Source organism: Aythya ferina, assembly GCF_964211825.1.
Source record: "Aythya ferina genome assembly, chromosome: 2".
Taxonomy (NCBI): domain Eukaryota; kingdom Metazoa; phylum Chordata; class Aves; order Anseriformes; family Anatidae; genus Aythya; species Aythya ferina.
In genome coordinates this window covers 102,036,497-102,044,711 of record NC_140297.1, presented here as the reverse complement: position 1 = coordinate 102,044,711, position 8,215 = coordinate 102,036,497, and the positions used below count along the sequence as shown (strand labels likewise).

The 8,215-nt window shown below is 43.7% G+C and overlaps 1 protein-coding gene across 3 annotated transcripts in view; it reads left to right on the top strand.

The window, feature by feature from the left end:
• The first annotated feature begins 269 nt into the window (after positions 1-269).
• SOCS6 (suppressor of cytokine signaling 6) overlaps positions 270-8,215 on the top strand; it is a 31,672-nt gene continuing 23,726 nt past the window's right edge. The window contains exon 1 of one of the 3 annotated variants that reach the window (XM_084509955.1): positions 270-833. The gene's annotated coding sequence lies outside the window, so the exon portion shown is untranslated. The other 2 variants (XM_084509956.1, XM_084509957.1) reach the window with 2 other exon arrangements.

Genomic DNA, 8,215 nt, shown 5'->3' with positions numbered 1-8,215 from the left:
CGGCCAGCAAGCAAGCAGCCTGCTTGGCTGAAGTTTCTCTGGCACAGCTGATGTGGCTGGAGTTTAGCAGCACTGTGGGCAACCCGCGAAGGAAAGTTCAACATGAAAATGCCTCTTCTCGCACATCGCTCTCAGGCCGAGGGAGGCGAAGGGGGCACAGAGGCACAGGAGGGGTCAGGGGTGTGTGTGTGGGGGGAGCCCCTCCGGAGGTGCAGCACGAGCAGAGTCGCCAAAAATAAGCGGGGAAATTAAGAGACACACAGAAAGAAAACAGATCAAGCAGCTCGCTGTGTACTTTATTTATGAGGTTCCACAGGCAAGGAGAGCCTGCAGCAGCCGGGGGAAGAAGGGGGCCGGGCGCTAGGGAAGGCCCCGAGCAGGCGCCGGCCGCCCCCCGCAGGCTCCCCGCAGCCTGCCCGAGCCCCGCGGCGCGGAGCGGCCGAGCCCGGGGACGGGGAAGGGAACGAAGGGAAGGGAAAAGAAGGGAAGAAGGGGCCCGGCCGCCCCGGCCGGGGCAAGCGAGGAGGCGGCGGAGGAGGCAGGGCTCGGCAAGAGGAGGGCGGGCGGCCCGGGCCCCGCCGCCCCTGCCGGCGGGCTGAAGGCGGCCTGCGGCAGGCTGCGGCCATCGCGGGCTCGCCGCCCCCGTGCGCCCCTCGGAGGACGGAGGGGTGGGGGCAGAGGAGGCGGAGGAAGCGGCGGCGGCGCCAGGAACAGGGAGGCGGCGGCGGCACGGCGAGGGAGGGAGCCGGAGCCGGAGCCGGGCCGGGCCTCGCCGGAGCAACAGCAGCGCCAGCTCCTCCTCCTCCTCATCCTCCTCCTCCTCCTCCGGCTCGGTGAGTCCCGCTCCGCCGCCCGGGAGGCTGCTCGCCACCCAGCCCGGATGCCGGCGCAGGCCGGGCCGCGCCGCCGAGGTGCCCGGGGAAGGAGAGGCCCGCGCCGGGAGCGGGGCACCGCGGCCTCCGCTGGGTGAGCGTCCCCGGGCAGCGGGCGCGCCGAGCCCGGCCGCCCCCTCCTCCCTCCCTCCCTCCCCGTCCTGTCCCGTCCCGTGGTGGCCGCGGGGGTACAGCCGGTGATGGGCCCGGCGCGGGGCTCGGCTCGCCCGCCCGGCCCCGGCCTCTCCTCTCCTCCTCTCCTCTCCCTTTGTTTGCGCCGCTCCCCGAGCCCGCGGCGCCGCCAGGCCCTGCGGAGGCAGCGGGGCTGCGGCGCGGCCTGCACGGCGGGGGGCAGCGCCCTGGCGGGGGGCTCGGCCCCCGGCCGCTGCCCGCAGCCCCGCTTTGGGGCCAGGCTGGGTGAGGCTGCGTCCTCCCCGCCCGCCCGTCCGCCCTCGGCTTTGGGGTCCCCGTCCTGGGCAGGGCGGGTGGCCAGAGGTGGCATTTTGTGCCCCTGCCGCGGGGGCTTGCGCTCTGGAGGAGCTGTGGGGAAGGTGAAGCTGTGAATGTCATGTTATTGTTAGCCGAGGGTACGCCAAGGGCTCCTGAAGGGGCGGGTGGAGCGTTGCTCTCTGTGACAGGCAGCACTTAAAAGCTTAAAAAACTTAACACTTTTTGTTTTTTTTTTTTTTTTAAACATCAGCAACCAAAAACCCCAAAACTTTCCTGGCTTTCATTGTTCTTCAAACTGCCTCTTGCGTTCTCTTTCCCCAGTGGTGCCACTTCTGTCAGAAACAACTGGTTCTGGCCCATGTCCACTCATGTGCCTGAGAAAAACGCCTTTCCAAAACACTGAAGTTTTAGGAGATGGAGAGAATGTTGCTGTGATGTGAGATGCATTGACCACGACTTTCTTTTTCCTTGGTTCTTTCATCTTTTCTCCCTGTGTTTTCAAACACATTCACTTGGAAGGTGGTGTGTTCCAGCAGAGAATGTTACTTTGTCAAAGGAGGAGGCATTGGCAGTAGAACACACTTCAGATAGGGAAAGTGCCACTTCCAGTTATGAAATCCTTGGGCCCTTTCATGATTAGGTCTCTTTCCTACCTGCCAGTAATGCTTACACCACGTCCAACCTCTTAATACACCTGTAGTTAAAAATACCTGCTGCAGGCCTCCTTTCTTAGAGAGCTACAGGAGTACTTGAGGTATAATGCATCTGCATTTCTGCCGTGGGTAGAAAAAATAGCATTATTTTGTTTCATGTTGATAATCCTGTCCTTGGATTGTAGAAAATGTGGAAGCTTCAGTGTAGCTATGGGATAAATTACTCTAGCTGGGCCAGAAGACTTAAACCACTGGAGAATATCTAGGTATTTTTGGAGTCTTCTGCAGCAAGACAGTAAACGTAGCTCACACTTTTCTATGTAACTTACCAAGGCAGATTTCAGCGTTTTCAAGTGCTTACTTTCACGTAGAGAATCTTTAATGGAGTTTTCATTTCCCATTGTATATTTCTTATTATGGCATCACACGATGGAACTGAACTTTTACTTAAAGCAGGTTCACTTGTTGTGTATGCTGAATTCAGCACCTATTCCCTATAATCCTGCCTTATGACATTGAAACAGACATATTTTGCCCACCCCCAATTAAAATTCAATGAAACTAAGCCTTGAAATTAAGTATGAGTGATCACAGTGTAGTGTTATGTAGAGATATCTGCATTTGCTAACTTGCAAGGCTGTGGAGTAGTAGGGAAGAAACACTGTATTGTTTCTAGAGCTTTTGTGAGTGTCTTCATTGTGCTTCATTTGTGCAGCATCAAAGTGTTCTTGCGTTTTCAGGAAAATATTGCATAATTCAAAAAGTTGACATTATGAAGTCAGGAAAAAAAAAACACAACCACGTTAATTTATATTGTGCTGTTAGTTTATTTATTCTGACATTGTGAAGTTGATCAATCAGATACCTTGGGTTACTCCTAGAGAAGGAAGTTTTGACAAAATAATAACTTGGTCCACATTGTTCTGCAGGTGGATTACACATCCCAGCTCTGCCTAGCGTGGTGGAGTGAGAGAGTGAACTCTTAATCAGGAGTTCTTCTGGAGAAGAAAGTTAATTCTTTGTGCTATTATGAAGACTTATATTCATACAGTAACTGGCACATCCCTGTTTGAAAAAGTTTTCCTAGTAGTGTTGCCTTGAGTTGACTACATATTTGCTACATATTTGCTGCATCATTGCTAGCAAAACTGAGGCCACAGTCCAGAGTAATTCCTTACTCCCCTGCCTTATTTGCTGTACTTCCTTCCTAGGGCTACACTGTGCTATTTTGGTAGCATTTGGGTAGTGCAGTGTTGTAGGGAGGTGAGTGATAACATAAAGTAGATGAAAAAGAGACTGGTCTTAGCTGGTGTGTCCCAGCTTTCTCTTGGTAGTGCTCTAATGTGTATTAGCAACAACCAGAGAGGCTTGTGATCCTTCAAGGAGGCAAATATAGTATTAGGAGTATGAAAGTAAACATAATGCAACTTGGCAGTGCAAATACTAAAGTGTACTGAGTAGAAAGTGGGCAGGATGGGGATTAAAAAGGAGAATAGAGAGTTCTTATGCAATTTAACTCTATATTTCTCAAAAGTGTTCAAAGAAGTACAGAACTTGGAGTTTGCTTTCTATTATTTTTTTAAGTGAAATAGCAATATCTGGCAATGTACCTCGTCTTTGTATTTCTGCCAAAATTTAATTTCATTCCATTTTAATATATGCTTATTTTCTGGAAATACTAGTCTTCAGAAAACAATAGATGTACAGATGCAGAGCTCCCAGGTTCTTATGAACGCCTCTTGTGAGACGCTTCTATGATTCCTAGAGGCTTCCTAGCAAAATAAAAGAGTCTTGAAATTTTTCTGTGAGAATTTCAGATGGTGAGATGCATACATACAGTAGTGTGTTTTTTTAGAAAAACAAGAAGATTGTGCTTGTAATGGAATATTCATTGTCCATGTTTAAAAGGCAGCTTCATACCACTTAAATATTCTTCTTGTACAACAGGGTGATTCACAGTAGATTCCTTCTGCTATCGATATTTCTGCATTTTTGTTTAGAAATAATTGGATTACAAATAAAAATATGAGCATGTTCTAACAGAAATTCGTAGAAATTCATTTTAAAACAATTAGTTTTGCAACAAATATTTAAAATGCTGTAACTTTGCATTTCTTTAGTGTTGCAGCTTTTTGTTTCTCCCAGTAGCTTACTAATATACTAAAACAAAAACGGCTCACCCACTTTACCCTCTCCTGATGGTTAAAACCAAAACCTCAAGAAACTGGCCTTGAATTATTGCCCTGGATGAAAATGGGAAGCTAATAGTGTGTGAGATGTTGTCTAGTAGATCAAATATGTAAAGAAAGTTGCACAAACGTTGCTAGAGTCTACATAGACTGACATTAAAAAGGCAACGAGGCAGAATCTGATTTAGACTGCCTATTGTGAGAATTAAAATTTTCAGATCAGAGTTAGAAATTTAGCTTTCTGACTTCTTAAATTGGCTTAAGTAAAAGTTATTCCAGATTTTTTCTTCTACCAGTCTTCATGGTCTTCTACTCTTCTGTCATGTATGGGCATGCAAACAATAAACATCTGCAGCTCCAGATAATTTCAGCAAGGTTTTAGGTGTATGGCTTTGTAAATCTGACTGCTGTTCATTAAAGGCTGTAATAGAGTTTCAAGGACCTATCTTTACTATTAGGACTTTATTTTTTCTTCTTTTTTCTTTTTTAAAATAAACTATTATTTGTCATTATTTATTTTTTTCTGGAAAATATCGAGATAAAATACTTAGAAATGATTTGCCCTTTTCAATGTCCTTAATCACTCACGTAACACTTTGAATTCTCAGGAACCCTGCTTCATTTATGAAAAAGATGTAAGCCACATGTTACCTAAGAAATTGTTCCTGGGTTGCTACATTGCCAAGAAAAGTATGTAAGTTAAACATAAATCTTTGTTTAGTGCGGATGCAAGCATGTTAGCTCTGTCATTGTTCCTCTGACTTTAAAACTCCATTGAAAGAGTATGAAAAATAATCTTGTTTGCAGTTAATCCCAACCTGAAGATGTCATATGTAGGTATCCAGGTGCTGCTCTCCAAACATTGCTTCCTATTGTGTATACACGTATATAGTGCACACAGAGCACATGAACTTTCTGGTCTTCTGATGAAACAGTCATTTATTTTGTGATTTGCCAAGTGCAGTAGGTTGGCAGTTCTAGAAAATCTTAGATTTGTAAAGTAAGTGGGCTTTTTGTTATAAACACCAAATAATTTTGCTGTAAACTGCTGTAAAAGTTTTGGATAAGAGCCATTTTCTCTGGCAATGAAGGTATAAATAGATGTTACAGTGTTGTTTTCTTTTCATAGCTCATTAAGTGGTCTCTAGTTTAAAAAAAAAAAAAAAAGTTAAACAATGAAAATGAACCTCTGAGTATTGTTAGGTAAACCATACGGATATGTGGTATTTTTCTTTGCTTTCCAAAGCAGTATTTAATCAGCAGTTGTATTTGTATTATTTAGCTTGCACGGTATGAGATACAGATCTGTAAGAGGACTTGTGTAAGGTTTTAATGGTCTTGAGATAATGTGGTGAACACAGCTAGCAGATAAATTGATGAGTGTCAGGATTTGAGACCACAGAGTTAATACCTTGGTTATTGTTCCTCAAGGACATTCGGTATTATTTAAAGCAATACATAGATTGTTTCTCTTGATGACAAAATTGTTGGAAATGAGATTCTAGTCAGGCTTGGTTTTGCAGTGTGTGATCTCTGTTTTTCTTGAGTAGTTTTATTCTTAATTAATCCTGACGTTCTGTGGTAAATGTGCTAAAACAGCAGTTTGTAGGAGTCTTGAGTAGGTGATTTTTTTTTTTTCTTCTCTAAAGCAGTCTGTATTCCTCAAATAAGTTGAGAATAAATTACTAGGCTACTCCAAACGTTTCCAAAGTGTGCTTGTTTGATCCTGAGCTGTGTCTGATAGAGTGGTCAAGCTTGCTTTCCTTTTTGTTCCTTCTGATTTAGGGAATCCCCAGACTTTGCCTTGGGAAGTGCTATAAGACCTGGGCGGTTAAAAGCTGTTAGTGTTAACTGTGTTTCTGGCATTAGTAATGGGTTTGAATACTCTTAAAATCCTTTACATTCTCTTTTGGTTGGTAATTAGGTATCAGATTAGTAGGTTTATTAACCGAAATAAAGAAATGGAGACTGGTAGCATCGGGTAGGTTTTTGATTACAGAAAGTGTGCCTTCCAGGGTGAGATTTGTAGAAGCTGTATGCCAAAAACAGGATAGGCAGCTTTTTCAGGATGACACTCGTCTTTCAGGCACTGGTGAGAACTCTGTGACTGAGGAATTCTCACTGGATTCACTGAACAGAAGCTGTTTGTGCAAGCATATTGGTTTTGATGAAACTTGTACTTGGAAAGGCTTCCAGGCTGGAATTTTGGTCAGCCCAAGGAGACTGATTCCAGAATAGTTGGTTTGTGCATTCAGAGGTACAAGTCTAGGTTTTATGTAAGATCTCAGGTCTGGGTCTGTGTAAGGTAGGAGTCTCATGGCATTTCCACCCCCCCCCCCCCCCCCTCCTTTTCCCTGTTCTCTGTTTGGTGGAAAAGAGGCAAGAACCAAATCTCATCCAATGCTTTCTGAAACTTTGACTTTTCTCCTCATCTTGGCTTTTGAAAAGAAGAGAGCTTTTGGCTAATAATAAGTAATGCTGAGAAGTAATAAGGGATTAACCATTGACCTTTGGCATGATTTTGTGCAAAAAACCCTAGCTTCTTGGGGGAAAACTTAAACGCAAATGTAATTATTCTTCAGTCCCTTGCTGAAGGGTTAAAAGAGCCTGTGCTGACCAATGTATTAGCCTTATTTGCAATTTAATCCAGTGATGGTAGAACAAGGTGAAGGGGAGCTATGTTAGTACTGAATCAGATGCTTTATACATCCCCAAAAAACAAGTGCTTTTTGGAATCTGCTCTATTTTAAATGGTTTGACATGGAAAACAGGAACAGAAAGTGTGTGTATGAACATTGAAAAGTGTGTGCCTATTCTCATGTTTTTTAATTGGGTTAATACATTTTTTATAGTGTGTGTAAGTTTAAATTTTTGTCAGAGAGAACAGGAGAAAAAACAGAGTCTGTGTGCATTTATATGTCTGTCTTTTTTTTTCATGCTTGAAATTTCAAGCTTAGCAAGCTTTTGCAGCAGGACTCCTATATTCCTGGCTCTGCAGAAATTTGACCTTAGTCTGGAGATAGCTATCTTAAGGGCTTTGAGTTTGTATAAATTTCATGTAGCATGTTACTTCGTATAGACAGTGAAAACTTTATCTTTGATCCCGCACATGAGAATTTATCCACCAATGTGAAGTTGCCTGGTATAAGACCCCAGTTCTTCAAGTGCAAGCTAAGAGTAATGTACAGTGAGCATTCCCATTGAGTTAAATGTCTGCCCGCAGTTAATTAATCTTTGTTGGGCTGAGTGTTAATATTGGGAAAATCAGTTTGTTTAGGGCTGTGTGGAAAATTGTTATTAAAAAAAAAAAGAAACAACAGCTACCACTGACAAAACAAAATTTAAAAAAAAAAAAAAAAAAAAAGGAACACAAATTCCCCTCCCCTCTGAGCTTTCCAGTGCGCATCATGACAAAACAGTGTCTGTCTAAAAACTTTAACATATGCTTTCTCCATTTGATGTGCTGCTTGGGGTAGCAGGATGTCTCTGTCTGCAGGTGATTAGAGTGTAGGAGGGGAAAAAAAGAAAAAGCAATCCCTGATCTTAATCATGAATAATTAAAAGTTTCTCTAGTTTTGACCCCAAATTAGAGAATTTACATGTAGACCAAGCTTTGTCAGAACGGGTGTAGTCTTGTAAAAAGGTTTTATTCTGGCAAATTGGGACTTCATTAAAAAGATTGCTAAGCAGCCTTCCCCAGGCAGACAAAATTCCATTCCTATTCTGGTCAATGGGCTGGCTGTGCCCTGTTAATGTATGTGGGTTTTGCTGTTGTTCTTTCCAAAAAGCACCCTCTAGACTTTAAAGGATTGTCAATTGTGAAAACCTGTTTAATGTTTCTCCTCGTGTTTTAAGGGAAACAAAGTAGTAAAGTAATTTTACGAGATTATATGGAGATAATAATCTCTGTACAGGTGTGTTTACCCTGTATATTTGACAGTACTTTGAGCACAGTATTTCTACTGTTACCCATATATGGCTAGGGTCTAAACCATAAAAAAGATAATTAGCTTATTCTTTGTTCTTTTTGGGCCTTCTGCCAGTGACAATG